Genomic DNA, 16,749 nt, shown 5'->3' on the forward strand with positions numbered 1-16,749 from the left:
ACACCCTCCCAAATACAGACAATTCCCCCAGATGATAGGAGTTTCTCTCATGTATCCAGAATTCTGACTCTAATTAAGTTCCAAGAAAGTTCCTTGCTATGCCACATTCACCAAATTCATTTTGCTCCCTTGTCCTTAGAGTCCTAATTAACATATAGTGCTCCTCAATACATTTTGAGAAGAGCATTTCATAAACTTTCAGGACCCGAATTGGTTTTGTTGATCATCTATTTCAATGATTCTCAACTGTGGCCACTCATCAGTCATCTGAGGAGCTTTCAAAAATACACACATGGCAAAAAAAGAAAAAAAAAAAAAGAACTCTGACCTACACTTCATACCTTATACAAAGATTAACTCAAAGTAGATCAGAGACTTAAATGTAAAACTTCTAGAAGCAAACATAGTAGAAAAAGCTTTAGAATCTAGTGCTTGGCAAAGAGTTTTTAGATTTGATACCAAGAACACAATCCATAGAAGGAAAAATTGATAAACTGGACATAGTCAAAATTTAAAACTTTTGCTCTGTGAAAGACCATGCGAAGAGAATGAAGAGACAAGCTACAGACTGGGGGAAAATATTTGCAAACCACATATCTGACAAAGGACTAACACCTAGAATATATAAAGAATTCTTAAAACAGAAGGAAAAAATTTCATTAGAAAACAAACAAAAAACATTAACAGAAGTTTTACCAAAGAGAATATACAGCTAACAAACACATGAAAAGATGTTCAACATCACTAGCCATTAGGGAAATTAAAATTACAATAACAATATCAGTATATACCCATCAGAAAGGCTTAAATAAAAAAACAATAACAACCTCAAATGCTGGCAAGTATACAGAGAAACTAGATGGCTCATACAGTACTAGCTGGAATGTAAAATGGTACAATCACTATGGAAAACAGTTTGTCCATTTCTTACAAAATTAAACATGCAGCTACTATGATCTTACAACTGTATTCTGGGGCATTTATACACAGAAATGAAGACTTATGTACACACAAAAATCTTTCCATGAATTATCACAGCAACTTTTTTCATAATAGCCAAAACATGTAAATAATTCAGATATAATGGGTAAACAGTTAAACAAACGATGGTATAGCCATACTATGGAATACTACCCAGCCATAAACAGAACAAATTACTGATGCATGCAACAACTAGGATGAATCTCCAGGGAAATACGCTAAATGAAAACAGCCAATCCCAAAGTTTCCAAACTGTACAATTCCATTTACATAACGTTCTTAAATGACAAGTATTATAGAAAAGAAGAACAGATTGGTTGCCATGGTTTAAGAAGCGGATACAAGCAAAAGGGAAGAAAGTGGATGTGACTAATAAACTGAGCAACATGAGGGAATCTTGTGGTGATATAATGGTTCTCTATCTTGGTTGTATCATTGTCAATATTCTGCTTTTGATACTGTAGTACAGGTATTACCATTAGGGTAACTGGAAAAAGGATACATGGGATCTCTCCATTACTTCCTACATCTGCATACGAATCCACAATTATCTCAAAATAAAATGTTCAATTTAAAAAAATACATAAACATATTATTCTGGAAGTACTAGTCAGTGCAACTGGACTAGACAAAACAATAAGAGGCATATGAAATGGAAATAAAACTATCTCTATTTGCAGATATTATACTTGAAAACCTTAGAGAAAAAATATAAATTAAACCATTCAAAAAGAATTTCAAAAAAAAATTCATCAAGGGAACAGCTCATCTCAAAAATAATTCAGGATATAAAATTAATATGCTCGGTGCTTTGTGATGACCTAGAAAGGTGGGATAGGGAGGGTGGGAGAGAGGCTCAAGAGGGAGGGGAAATGGGGATATATGTATGCATATGGCTGATTCACTTTGTTGCACAACAGAAACTAACACAGTATTGTGAAGCAATTATACTCCAATAAAGATCTATTAAAAAAAAATCAATAGCATTGGTATGTGCAAATAGCCAGTAAGAAGGTATAATGGGTTAAAAAAAAACTCCATTTGCAACAGCAATTTAAAAAATAAATATTGAGGGGCTTCCCTGGTGGCGCAGTGGTTGAGAATCTGCCTGCCAATGCAGGGGACACAGGTTCGAGCCCTGGTCTGTGAAGATCCCACATGCCGCGGAGCAAATGGGCCCGTGAGCCACAATTACTGAGCCTGCGCGTCTGGAGCCTGTGCTCCACAACAAGAGGCCACGACAGTGAGAGGCCCGCGCACCACGATGAAGAGTGGCCCCCGCTTGCCGCAACTAGAGAAAGCCCTCTCACAGAAACGAAGACCCAACACACCCAAAAATGAATAAATAAATAAATAAATTTAAAAACCATGAAAATATATATATATTGAGGAATAACATAACAAAAAATGTTCAAAACCTAATTAAAAATAAAAAACTGTAAAGCACTCATGAAACACACATGAGTAACCTGAAACAAATGGTAAGACATCCTTGTCATCGGTCAGGCCATCTCAGCTTCATCAAGGTGTCAGTGTTTTAAGCTATTTTAGAATTTTAATGCAATCCAATAAAAATTCCAATGAGCACTTCTAAAGACCTAAACAGCTGAACCTGAAATTGATATGGAAAAATAAATATCCTAGAATAGCTAGGACAGTAAAAAACAAAGAACTCTCAAGGGGGAATAGATCTACTATATATTAAAACGTGTTACAAAGCCTCTATAATTAGAACGAACTTGTACCAGCACATGAACACGCAGACAAACAAAAGGAATAGAACAGAAGGTCCAGAAATATACCCAACTACACAACAAATCTAGTATATGATAAAGGTGATAACCACTGAAGTAAAGACAGTTTTTAAAAAAATGATTTAGGGGTAACTGCATGATTATTTGGAAGAAAATAAAATTAGATATATTCGTCACACCATATGCACGGAAGAAACTCCAAATGAATCAGAGATCTAAATGTAAAAATAAAACTCAAAAAAGTACTAGAAGAGCACATGGGTGAATTCTCCTATAACCTGGGTATAGGAAAATGCTCTCGGATTATGACCAAAATTCTAGATAGAAGACAGTTTGACTCAAACTGGGAGAAAACTTTGCCAATTTATTACAGATAAAGGGCTAGAATTCCAATAAAAAAACCAAGCAATGGAAAAAAAAAACCAAAATGAAATGTTGCTTTCAAGAAACATATATAAAACACAAGGGCATAAAAAGTTTGATAGTATAAGGATAGGAAATGATCTATCAGGCAAACACTAACCAAAATATTCATATCAGACAAACTAGATTTTAAGGCCAAAAGCATTTACTACAACAGAAGACAGACATTTGATAATGAGAAAAAGCTTAAGATAATTACAATTCTATATTTGTAGGCATGTATAATAATACATGCCTCAAGACACATTAATATAAAGCAAGGAGAAGATTTAACACATAATTCTCAGTAACTGAGAACAAACGGACAAAATGATCAGTAAGGTAATAGAATATTTGAACAAGATTAACAAATCTGACCTAATCAGTATATAGAAAACAATTCTACTAATAACTAGAAATATACACACTCCTTTAAGATACATACATAACATTTACAAAAATTAGCCATATGTTGGACCATAAAGCAGTCTCAGTGAATGTAAAAGGATTGAAAGTGTTCAGAATATGTTCTCTGAGTAAAGGACCAAAATAAAATTAGGCTAGAAAACAATAACAGAAAGATAAACTAGAAGAAAAAAAAGCTTTATGTTTAGAAATTGCAAAATGCACTTTTAAATAACGCATGGATCAAAGAAGACATCACAACAGGGATAAGAAAATATGCTTAATTAAATGATAATGATAGTACCTGAAATTTATGGGATACAGTTAAAGTTGTGCTTAGAGAAAAATGTACAGCTTTAAATGGATATATTTTAAAAAAAGGATTTAAGCATCCATCTCAAGAATTTATTAAAAAACAAACAGCAAATTAAATTGAAAGGAGAGAGGAAGAAAATAATAATTCAAGCCAAAATTAATGATTAGAAAATAAACAAGAGAAAGGTCAGTAAAATCAAAAGAAAATTGATGAATCTTTGGTGAGACTGATCAATAAAAATAGAGAGAAGCCTTACATAAATACTATCAAGAATGGAAAAGGGATCATCACAGCAGAATCTACAATATCAAAAAGATAAGGTGTTAGGAACAACCCCCTGTGAAAAACCTGAAAAATTAAATTAAATGAACAAACTTTTGACCCACATAGAAATAGAAAATCAGATGTCAATTCTCTCTATATTGACTTACAGAATCAGTAAAATCCCAATCAAAATCCCAGCATTTTCTTTTTCTTTTTCTTTTTTCCTTTCTTTTCTTTTTTTTTTTATTTTTAGAAATAGGCAAGATGATTCGAAAAATTATATAGATATACAAATGGTCAAAATTAGCCAACATACTCTTATGGAAAAAGAACTAGGTAGAAGGATTTACCTGATATCAAGACTCGATTTAAACAACAGTAATTAATTAAGACAGTATGGTGTTAGTGTAAGGATAGATAAATAAATCAATGTAACAGAACAGAGAATTCATAAGCCCCATGCATATATGGACACTTGATTAGTTAGAGCTCTAACACGCAGTGAAAAAAGTCTTTTCAATAAGCAGTATTAAGTCAACAATTAGATGACCATTAAAAAACAAAAACAAGGGAGTCAAGATGGCAGTGTGGGAAGATGCAGAGTTAGCTTCTCCCCACAACTAGAGTGCCTGCCGGCCGCTGGTGAAGGACTCTGATGCCCAAGGAGACGGGAGGAACCCCCACATGAACCGGTAGATAGGATGTGGGGGGACTGAGTGGAGAGGAGAAGTGGAGGCCAGACAGGATCAGTGCCTCTGAGGCTGGGGAGATCAGCAGAGGTGAGGGGAGAAGCCATCTGGGAGGAGCAAGAGGGAGTCTGCACCACCCACTCAGGCCCAGGGAGCCTGCTGAGCTCCCAGGCCGGTCCCCTGACCTCCAAGTCTCCCCACACCCCCGGCCGCACTGGTCCTGGGGACATAGGAGGGGGGCCGGGGAGATCAGGAGTTGCAGTGGGTAGGGGCCCTCCCAGACTGGAGGAGCAGGAGAGGAGAGGAGCACGTTTGCCCTGCCCATTCAAGAGCAGGAAGCCTGCTGGGCTCCCAGGTGAGGTCCCCTGCCCTCTGAGACCAGGGGTGGGGGGCACGCCTGGGCCCCATCTGTTCCTTGAGCCTAAGCCCCAACCCCACAACCCCCAGGGCCTTTTCCAGCCTTGTGGGTCCTAAGCATAGGCCCCGCCCACCACCCAAACCTCACCCGTGCTCAGGCCCTGTCCTCCATAGCCAAGGCCTTTTCTGCCCTTTTTTTTCTTTCTTTCTTTTTTTTCTTTCTCTCCTCCTCTTTTTTACTATTCTGGTACTGATGTACCTTCCAGTTGTTGATTCATCTATATTTTAATTTTTATATTCTTTCTAACATATCTGTTAGTTTCCTACTCTAATTTTATTTTTTACTTTGTTATTGTTCTCTTTTTTTTTTTTTTTTTTTTGCCATCCCACGCAGTTTGCAGGATCTTGGTTCATGAGCCATGGGTGGGGCTGAAGCTCCTGCAGTGGGAGCTCCGAGTCCGAACCACTGAACTAACAGAGAACCTCAGACCCCAGGCATTATTCATCGGAGTGAGGTCTCACGGAGTTCCTCATCTCAGCGCCAAAAACCACCTCTACCCAATAGCCTACAAACTCCAGTGTTGGAAGCCTCAGGCCAAACAACCAGTAAGACAGGAACACAATCCCACTCATAAAAAAAAAAAAAAGAGACAACAAAAAAATATGTTACAGATGAAAGAGCAAGATAAAATCCGACCAAATAAATGAAGAGGAAATAGGAAATCTACCTGAAAAACAATTCACAGTAATGATAGTAAAGATGATCCAGAATCTCGGAAATAGGATGGAGACACAGATTGAGAAAATACAAGAAATGTTTAACAAAGATCTAGAAGAACTAAACAACAAACAAACAGACATGAACAACATAATAACTGAAATGAAAAATACACCAAAAGGAATCAATAACAGAATAATTGAGGCAAAAGAACGAATAACTGAGCTAGAAGACATAATGGTGGAAATCACTGCCAAGAAGCAGAATAAAGAAAAAAGAACAAAAAGAATTGAAGACAATCTCAGAGACCTCTGGGACAACACTAAACACACCAACATTCGAATTGTAGGGGTCCCAGAGAAGAAGAGAAAAAGAAAGGGTCTGAGAAAATATTTGAAGAGATTATAGTCGAAAACTTCCCTAACATGGGAAAGGAAACAGTCAAACAAGTCCAGGAAGCAGAGAGAGTCCCATACAGGATAAACCCTAGGAAAAACACACCAAGACACATATTAATCAAACTAACAAAAATTAAATTCAAAGAAAAAATATTAAAAGCAGCAAGGGTAAAGCAACAAATAACATACAAGGGAATCCCCATAAGGTTATCAGCTGATTTTTCAGCAGAAACTCTGCAGGCCAGAAGGGAGTGGCATGATATACTTAAAGTGATGAAAGAGAAAAACCCAGAACCAAGGTTACTCTACCCAGCAAGGATCTCATTCAGATTCGATGCAGAAATCAAAAGCTTTTCAGACGAGCAAAAGCTAAGAGAATTCAGCACCACCAAACCAGCTTTACAACAAATGCTAAAGACACTTCTCCAGGTAGGAAACACAAAAGAAGAAAAAGACCCACAAAAACAAACTCAAAACAATTAAGAAAATGGTAATAGGAACATACATATCGATAATAACCTTGAATATAAATGGATTAAATGCCCCAACCAAAAGACACAGACTGGCTGAATGGATACAAAAACAAGACCCATACATATGCTGTCTAGAAGAGACCCACTTCAGACCTAGGGACACATACAGACTGAAAGTGAACAGATGGAAAAAGATATTCCATGCAAATGGAAATCAAAAGAAAGCTGGAGTAGCAATACTTGTATCAGATAAAATAGACTTTAAAATAAAGAATGTTACAAGAGATAAGGAGGGACACTACATAATGATTAAAGGATCAATCCAAGAAGAAGATATAACAATTATAAATGTTTATGCACCCAACATAGTAGCACCTCAATACATAAGGCAAATGCTAACAACCATGAAAGGAGAAATTGACAGTAACACAATAACAGTAGAGAACTTTAACACCCCGCTTACACCAATGGACAGATCATCCAAACAGAAAATAAATAAGGAATCACAAGCTTTAAATGACACAATAGACCAGACAGATTTAACTAATATTTATAGAACATCCCACCCAAAAGTGGTAGAATACACTTTCTTATCAAGTGCACACAGCACATTCTCCAGGACAGATCACATCTTGGGTCACAAATCAAGCCTCGGAAAATTTAAGAAAATTGAAATCATATCAAGCATCTTTTCTGACCACAACGCTATGAGACTGGAAACCAATTACAGGAAAAAAACTGTAAAACCCACAAATACAGGGAGGCTAAACAGTGCTCTACTAAATAACCAAGAGATCACTGAAGAAATCAAAGAAATAAAAAAATACATAGAAGCAAATGACAAACAAAACATGACAACCCAAAGCCTATGGGACTCAACAAAAGCAGTTCTAAGAGGGAAATTTATAGCAATTCAATCTCACCTCAAGAAACAAGAAAAAACTCAAGTAAACAATCTAACCATACACTTAAAACTAGAGAAAGAAGAACAAAGAAAACCCGAAGTCAGTAGAAGGAAAGAGATCATAAAGATCAGAGCAGAAATAAACAAAATAGAAATGAAGGAAACAATAGCAAAGATCAATAAAACTAAAAGCTGGTTCTTTGAGAAGATAAAATTGAAAAACCATTAGCCAGATTCATCAAGAAAAAAAGGGAGAGGATGCAAATCAATAAAATTAGAAATTAAGGGCTTCCCTCGTGGCGCAGTGGTTGGGAGTCCGCCTGCCAATGCAGGGAACACAGGTTCGTGCCCCGGTCCGGGGGGATCCCACATGCCGCGGAGCGGCTGGGCCCATGAGCCGCAACTACTGAGCCTGCGCATCTGGAGCCTGTGCTCCACAACGGGAGAGGCCACGACAGTGAGAGGCCCGTGCACCGCGATGAGGAGTGGCCCCCGCTCGCCGCAACTGGAGAAAGCCCTTGCACAGAAACGAAGACCCAACACAGCCAAAAATAAATAAATAAATTTATTAAAAAAAAAAAAAATTAGAAATTAAAAAGGAGAAATCACAACTGACAATTCAGAAATACAAAGGATTATAAGAGACTACTACAAACAACTATATGCCAATAAAATGGACAACCACGAAGAAATGGACAAATTCTTGGAAAGGTACAATTTTCCAAGAGTGAACCAGGAAGAATTAGAAAATATAAACAGACCTATCACAAGTAATGAAATTGAAACTGTAATTAAAAATCTTCCAACAAACAAAAGTCCAGGACCAGATGGCTTCTCAGGCGAATTCCATCAAACATTTAAAGAAGAGCTAACACCAATCCTTCTCAAACTCTTCCAAAAACTGCAGAGGGAGAAACACTCCCAAATTCATTCTACGAAGCAAAATGGGCATCACCCTAATACCAAATACCTAATACCAAAACCAGAAAAAGATATCACAAAAAAAGAAAATTATAGACGAATATCACTAATGAGCACTGATGCAAAAATCCTGGACAAAATACTAGCAAACAGAATCCAACAACACATTAAAAGGATCATACACCATACCATGATCAAGTGGGATCAATCCCAGGAATGCAAGGATTCTTCCATATATGCAAATCAATCAATGTGATACACCACATTAACAAATTAAGGAACAGTAACCATATGATCATCTCAATACATGCAGGAAAGCTTTTGACAAAATTCAACACCCATTTATGATAAAAACTCTCCCGAAAATGGGCATAGAGAGAACCTACCTCAACATAATAAAGGACATATATGACAAACCCACAGCAAGCATCGTACTCAAAGGTGAAAAACTGGAAGCATTTCCACTAAGATCAGGAACAAGACAAGGATGTCCACTCTCACCACTCTGACTCAACATAGTTTGGGAAGTCCGAGCCACAGCAATCAGAGAAAAAAAAGTAATGAAAGGAATCCAAATTGGAAAAGAAGAAGTAAAACTGTCACTGTTTGCTGATGACATGATACTACACATAGAAAATCCTAATGATGCCAGCAGAAAACTACGAGAACTAATCAATGAATTTGCTAAGGTTGCAGGATACAAAATTAATGCACAGAAATCTCTGGCATTCGCATACACCAACAACGAAAAATCAGAAGAGAAATTAAGGAAACACTCCTATTTACCACTGCAACAAAAATGATAAAATACCTCGGAATAAACCTGCCTAAGGAGGTGAAAGACTTGTACACAGAAAACTATAAAACACTGATGAAAGAAATCTAAGATGACATAAACAGATGGAGAAATATACCATGCTCTTGGATTGGAAGAATCAACATTGTGAAAATGACTATACTACCCAAAACAATCTACAGATTCAATGCAATCCCTATCAAGCTACCAATGGCATTCTTCACAGAATTAGAACAAAAAATTTTACAATTCATATGGAAACACAAAAGACCCTGAATATCCAAAGCAATCTTGAGAAAGAAAAACGGAGTTGGAGGAATCAGGCTCCCCAACTTCAAACTATACCACGAAGCTACAGTAATCAAGACAACAGTATGGTACTGGCACAAAAATAGAAATATAGATCAATGGTACAGGACAGAATGCCCAGAGATAAACCCATGCACATATGGGCACCTAATTTATGACAAAGGAGGCAAGAACATACAATGGAGAAAAGACAGCCTCTTCAATAAAGTGATGCTGGAAAAACTGGACAGCTACATGTAAAAGAAAGAAATTAGAACACTACCTAACACCATACACAAAAATAAACTCCAAATGGATTACAGACTTAAATGTAAGACCAGACACTATACAACTCTTAGAGGAAAACATAGGTAAAACACTCTTTGACATAAACCACAGCAAGCTCTTTTTTGACCCACCTCCTAGAGTAACAGAAATAAAAACAAAAATAAACAAATGGCACTTAATTAAACTTAAATGCTTTTGCACAGCAAAAGAAACCATAAACAAGACAAAATGACAACCCTCAGAATGGGAGAAAATATTTGCAAATGAAATAACAAAGGATTAATCTCCAAAATATACAAACAGCTCATGGAGCTCAATATCAAAAAAAGAAACAATACAGTTAAAAAATGGGCAGAAGACCTAAATAGACATTTCACCAAGGAAGACATACAGATGGCCAAGAGGCACATGAAAAGATGCTCAACATCACTAATTATTAGAGAAATGTAAATCAAAACTACAATGAGGTATATCACTTCACACCTGTCATAATGGCCATTATGACCATTTTCCAGTACTATGGAAAACAGTATGAAGCTTCCTTAAAAAACTAAAAATAGAACTACCATATGACCCCGCAATCCCACTACTGGGCATATACCCTGAGAAAACCATAATTCAAAGAGACATGTACCACAATGTTCACTGCAGCACTATTTATAATAGCCAGGACATGGAACCAACCTAAATGTCCATCAACAGATGCATGGATAAAGAAGGTGTGGCACATATATACAATGGAATATTACTCAGCCAGAAAAAGGAACAAAACTGAGTTATCTGTAGTGAGGTGGATGGACCTAGTGTCTGTCATACAGAGTGAAGTAAGTCAGAAAGAGAAAAACAAATATCGTATGCTAACACATATATAGGGAATCTAAAAAAAAAGAAAAAAAAATGTTACTGATGAACCTAGTTGCAGGGCAGGAATAAAGAGGTAGACATAGAGAATGGACTTGAGAACATGGGGTGGGAGGGGAAAGCTGGGGCAATGTGAGAGTAGCATCAACATATATACACTACGGAATGTAAAACAGTTGGCTGGTGGGAAAGCAGCAGCATAGCAGAGGGAGATCAGCTCAGTGCTTTGCGATGACCTAGAGGGGTGGGATAGGGAGGATGGGAGGGGGGCTCAAGAGGGATGGGATATAGGGACATATGTATGCATGTGTCTGATTAGCTTTATTGTGCAACAGAAACTAACACAGTATTGTGAAGCAATTATACTCCAATAATTATACTTAATAGCAATTATACTAGTAAAAAACAAAAGCAAAAACAAAAAACTTCACACCATACTACCACACATAAAAATAATTTCCAGATTTAAATGTTGAAGGTACAATAGATTTTCTAAGAGATTTTTTCATGATGTTGGGATAGGCAACAATTTCTTGAAAAAAGACACAGAAAGTACTAACCACCCAGGAAGGAAAGCTACGTTAAAGTTAGGAAGTACTGAACATCAAAAGACCATTTTAAGAGTAAAAAGACAAGCCAGAGAGGGGAAGAAGGCATTTGAGATACATATTAACAGACAAAGAGCTGATAACCAGAATACATTAAAAAAAAAAACTTAAAAACTGCTACAAATCACTGAGAGCAACCTCCTAATACAAAAAAAATAGATAAGAGATTTAAATAGGCATTTCATAAAAGAGAATATCCAAATGGCCAATAAATGCATAAACTGTGCTGAATTTCATTAGTCAACAGGGGAATAAAATTAAAACCTACAGAGATACCACTACTTATCCACCAAAATGGTTACATTAAAATAACTGATAATATTAAATGCTGGTAGGGATGTGGAACACCGGCAACCCTCATACATCACCAGTGGGAATTTAAATGAGTATAAAACACTTTGGAAAATAGTTTGGCATTAAGCTGAAATATAAGCAGGGATTCAAGGGTATTCTTAATATTCTATTTCTCAGCCTCAGTACTATTTAAACAGATATGCTTTTTGTGATAATTTACTGAGCTGAACACTTATGCCTTCTGCACTTTTATCTGTTATCTGATATGAATAAAAAGCTTTAATTAAATAAACTTCATCTTCCGGGCCTCATCTTTCTGGAATATTTTCCTAGGTACTAGGCTCAGGTTAATTTTGAAAGCTCAACTACTTAAAACTTAAATCAACCCTTTTTTAAGCATCTATCAAAATGCCAAGCATTAAGCTAAGTCTTGACGTGGCTACAATGCCAATGGAGAGATAAATACACTATCTCACACTCTTGGGGGTTTTTTTTCTTTTTTAATCATTTTATTGAGACATTTTACATATTATAAAGTTCATCCACTTTATGTGTACAATTCATTGGCCTTTTGGTAATTTTACCAAGTTGTGCAACCACCACCATAAATCAGTTTTAGAACGTTTCATCACCCCAAAAGATCCCTCATACTTACTATTAATCCCCAGCCCCCACCCCGCTTTAGGCAATCACTGATCTATGTTCTGTCTTTACAAATTTGCCTTTTCTGGACATTTCATATAAATGGAATCATACAATATGTGATCTCTTGTATCCGGTTTCTTTCACTTAGCATAATGTTTTTGAGGTCTATCCAAGTCACAGCAGATACCAGGGGCTTGTACCCTTTCATTGTTGAATAATATTCCACTGTATGACTATACCACATTTTTTATCCATTCATCAGTTGGTGATCATTTGGGTTGTTTCCACCTTTAGACTATAATAAATAATGCTGCTGAGAATATTCATATGCAAGTCTTTGTGTGAATATATGTTTTCATTTCTCTTGGGCAGATCCCTAAGAGTGAGTTCATATGGTGCTGTTTCATATGGTAAATTTATATTTAACTTTCTTGTTAAATTCTTAATGTATATTCAGTGATGTTTTATATACATAAAAAATCTGAATAGGAAGTAAGCATGAGTAGTCAGGGAAGGCTTTATAGAGAATATAAAACTTGAGGTTGGGCTTCCCTGGTGGCGCAGTGGTTAAGAATCCGCCTGCCAATGCAGGGGACACGGGTTCAAGCCCTGGCCCGGGAAGATCCCACATGCCGTGGAGCAACTAAGCCCGTGCGCCACAACTACTGAAGCCCGCATGCCTAGAGCCCATGCTCCACAACAAGAGAAGCCACCGCAATGAGAAGCCCGTGCACCAGAACGAAGAGTAGCCCCCGCTTGCTGCAACTAGAGAAAAGCCCGCGCAGTAACAAAGACCCAACTCAGCCAAAAATAAATAAATAAATTTATAAAAAAAAAAACAAAAAACTTGAGGTTAACCTTAAAATAGCAGTTATATTTTAAGGTTATATTTATCAAAAATAAATACAATTTCAAATTCATATTTAATGAGAAACATGTACCTACTTTGTTAAAGCATCAGATTCTGCACAGCTAGGAAAACTGAATAGACACTGAAGGACAGAGTCATAAGAAAATGATCCATATGCTCTGGCCCCACCAATCAAATATATTTATGCTAACCTCAAAGTGTTAAAATAATTAATCAATTTCAACTGAAGACTACTAATCATCTTTAACACTAAAAAAAAATAGATTAAACATCTTAAAAGATGACAACCTATGAATAACGATTTAATTTTAGGAACTTTTCAATGGCCCAGAAACACATTCCCTGAATTAAAATGTGAATAAACATATGTTAATTAACCTTTTTAACCTAGAGCATTCAATTAAATCAACCAACTACCAGCTAACTCTGAATAAGTTTGGAGGAAAGATGTACTGGAGGAAAGAAAAATATTTCTTTTCCTTTAGTGTCTCACTCAATACAACATGCAAAAGTTGTTCTTTAAAAATTTATCTTCATAATTGCATAAGAAAAGAAACACTTTTCCTCATTTCTTATTTTTCCCAGTTAAGTACAATATAAAATATATTAATCCATATTTGAGTGGCAAAGTACAATAGATACATTATCAAAAAGACAAATATTTTGTTCAATAGTAACGTCATGAACAGTTAAAACAATTCTCCTTCATGTTTTAGCAGTTTTAGCAGTTTCATTAAGATATGTCTAGGTGTGGTTTTCTTTGAATTTATCCTAATAAATTCACTAAGCTTCTTAATTCTAAAAATGTATATCTTTTATAAAATTAGGGAAATTTTGGCCATTACTTGTTGAAATACATTTTGTCAGATTCTCTTTTCTCATTCTGGAACTATAATTACATGCATGTTAGATATTTTGTTATTTTCCACATGTTTCTGGGTTTTCATTCATTGTTTTTTAATATTTTTCTCATTATTTTTCAGACTGGATTATTTGTTTATCCATGTTTAAGCTCACTGACTCTTTGTCATTTCCATTCTAATACTGAGCCCATTCACTAAGTCTTTTATTTCTGATATATTATATTTTTCAGTTCTAAAATTTCCAATTGGTTCTCTTTTATAGTTTCTATCTCTGCTGAGAAATTCTTTCAATTAATTGCAAAAGGGTTTTACCTTTACCTCACGTACATAGTTAAAAGTCTTCATCTGACTTTAATTCCAACATCTGGTTCATTTCGGAGTTGGCATCTATTGGTTGTCTTTTCCATTAAATACTGGTCACATTTTTCTACTTCTTTGTATGCTGAGTACTTTTGCCTTATATCCTGGACATTTTGAATATTATGTTGCAAAACTCTGGGTCCTGTTAAAATCCTTTGCAGAATGTTGATTTTGTTGTTTGTTTTAGCAGGCAATTAACCTGGTTAGGTTTAGATCAAAAGTTCTGCCTCACTTTCTGTGGTTTGTGGTTCCAATGTAAGTTCAGTTTTCAAAGGTTTTGTTATGTTGCTTTCAGTCTGTGCACGCATGTGCACCTCAGAGGTAAGCCCAGGCCTTGTGCCAGCCATACACAGAATAAGAGGATCTCTTTCTCCTGTTCTCTCCTTTCTGATATTACCTCCATACTCTTCAGCTCCCAGGAGCTCCTTTTTCCAGTCCTCTTGCAAGAAAGATAGAGTTTTTCTTGGACTTTTAGCTGCCTGTGCTGCCATCATGCAGTTCTGCATGAATAGTGTTTCTCTTAAGGCAAATAAAGCAATGAGAGAAAAGATGAAGAAAATAATATCAGATTCCACAGTCCATATCTGGGGCTGTCCTTAGGTCAGTGCCAGGAGAGGAAAAAGGGAAAAAGTGAAAAAAAAAAAAAAAAAAAAATCAAACAAACTAAAACCAAACAGTCCCTGGCTCACGGGGTCTCCTTTTCCCTTCTTCTAGCCAGAAATAAGAGATTTCTCTAAGAGTTTTTGCTGCTGCTGCCCACTGTGCAGTTCTGCAAAGAGGACCTCCCATGGTCAAATCTGGGACAGTAAAAAAGAAACAAGAATGAGCAACTCAGTGCATATGAGTCATCTTCAAGTTTTGACTATCTTCTTCAATCTACCTGCTATTGTTTCCAAGCCATAAAGTAGCTTCTTCTAGCATTTTGTCCAAAAGGTTTCGGTTGCTATCAGTGAAAGAGATAGGCTAAGTGGACTTCTATCTTTTCAAGTTTGATACACTATATATCCTTCAAGCACCAAAGGACCTCATATGTATAATTTCTTATTTATACCCTCACACATTGTTCCAAAAATTATATATATAGTGTGTGTGTGTGTATATATATATATATATATATATATATATATATATACACAAAAAATAAAGTAAAATAAAAATTTAATAGGGAGAACAAGGAAGAACAAAGGAAAAGAGAAGAAAAATTAAACAGAAACAGGAAGAGGTTAATATGCAAATCAGAATATAAGGCCCTAGATTTGCTAGAATTAGACCAAAAATATGGCTTCAACTTTCCAACAGCTAACTTAAAAGAAGGAATAACATAATGTTCATAGAAGAAACACAAACCAGGTTATCAAATCAGATACAACTATGCTTGACCCTGAGATCATTCTTAAAATAAACCATCTAATGAATTTCACAGAGCAATTTGCAATAACTTCCTTAAATATAGGCCACATGCCAAAAGACAATCAGTTAAATCAATTCCAGAGAAGGTCAATATGATGAGTCCAGATATAAGATTCAGGCTTAAATAAGAGGTGGATTTTAAACTAAAAAAGAAACAGATACACTATATATCCTTCAAGAATTCCTCCATAATATGTTTCTTCTTGGCAAAGCTTTTGAAAGGTTCTGCGCTGCACTGAGTTTGAGATTATATCTTCTGACAAGTACCTGGTGGGCAACTATTTCATGTGACTACTGTAGGTACAGAGAGACCTATACTGTAATAGTCAACCCACATGGAGACAGAGTAGCATTCTCTTATAGAAAATGAGGCTCATAATGAAAAAGACTAGAGTCAGAACAGTAGGAATAAACCCACCCCATTCATTAGGTAAATCAAGAGAAGCATGTGAGGCTAAAGCCAAGTTTCTCTCAGAATGTAATTCTCAATCTTCTCAAATATATTTTAAAAGTGGCAATCAGAACAAAAATATGGTAGCAATACTTTTAAACTACGATAAGTTTAAAGAAAATGTCTTCAAATGCTCACATTAGCTATGCAAGAAATCCAATAAAGCAGTGGTCCCCAACCTTTGTGGCACCAGGGACCAGTTTCATGGAAGACAATTTTTCCACGGATGGGGGGTGGGGGTGGGGTGTTGGGGTTCAGGCAGTAATGCAAGTGATGGGGAGCAGCAGGTGAAGCTTCGCTCGCTCACCCGCCGCTCACCTCCTGCTGTGCGGCCCAGTTAGCACCAGGCCGCAGACCGGGGATTGGGAATCCCTGCAATAAAGCACCCCAAAACATTTTTGTCTTGCCTACTTGGTATTTCCTCTAACATGT

At 36.3% G+C, this 16,749-nt stretch overlaps 1 protein-coding gene across 6 annotated transcripts in view; it reads right to left on the reverse strand.

The window, feature by feature from the left end:
• RSRC1 (arginine and serine rich coiled-coil 1) overlaps window positions 1–16,749 on the reverse strand; it is a 427,490-nt gene that overhangs the window by 337,215 nt on the left and 73,526 nt on the right. The window lies entirely within an intron of this gene.

Source organism: Balaenoptera ricei, chromosome 4, assembly GCF_028023285.1.
Source record: "Balaenoptera ricei isolate mBalRic1 chromosome 4, mBalRic1.hap2, whole genome shotgun sequence".
Classification (NCBI taxonomy): domain Eukaryota; kingdom Metazoa; phylum Chordata; class Mammalia; order Artiodactyla; family Balaenopteridae; genus Balaenoptera; species Balaenoptera ricei.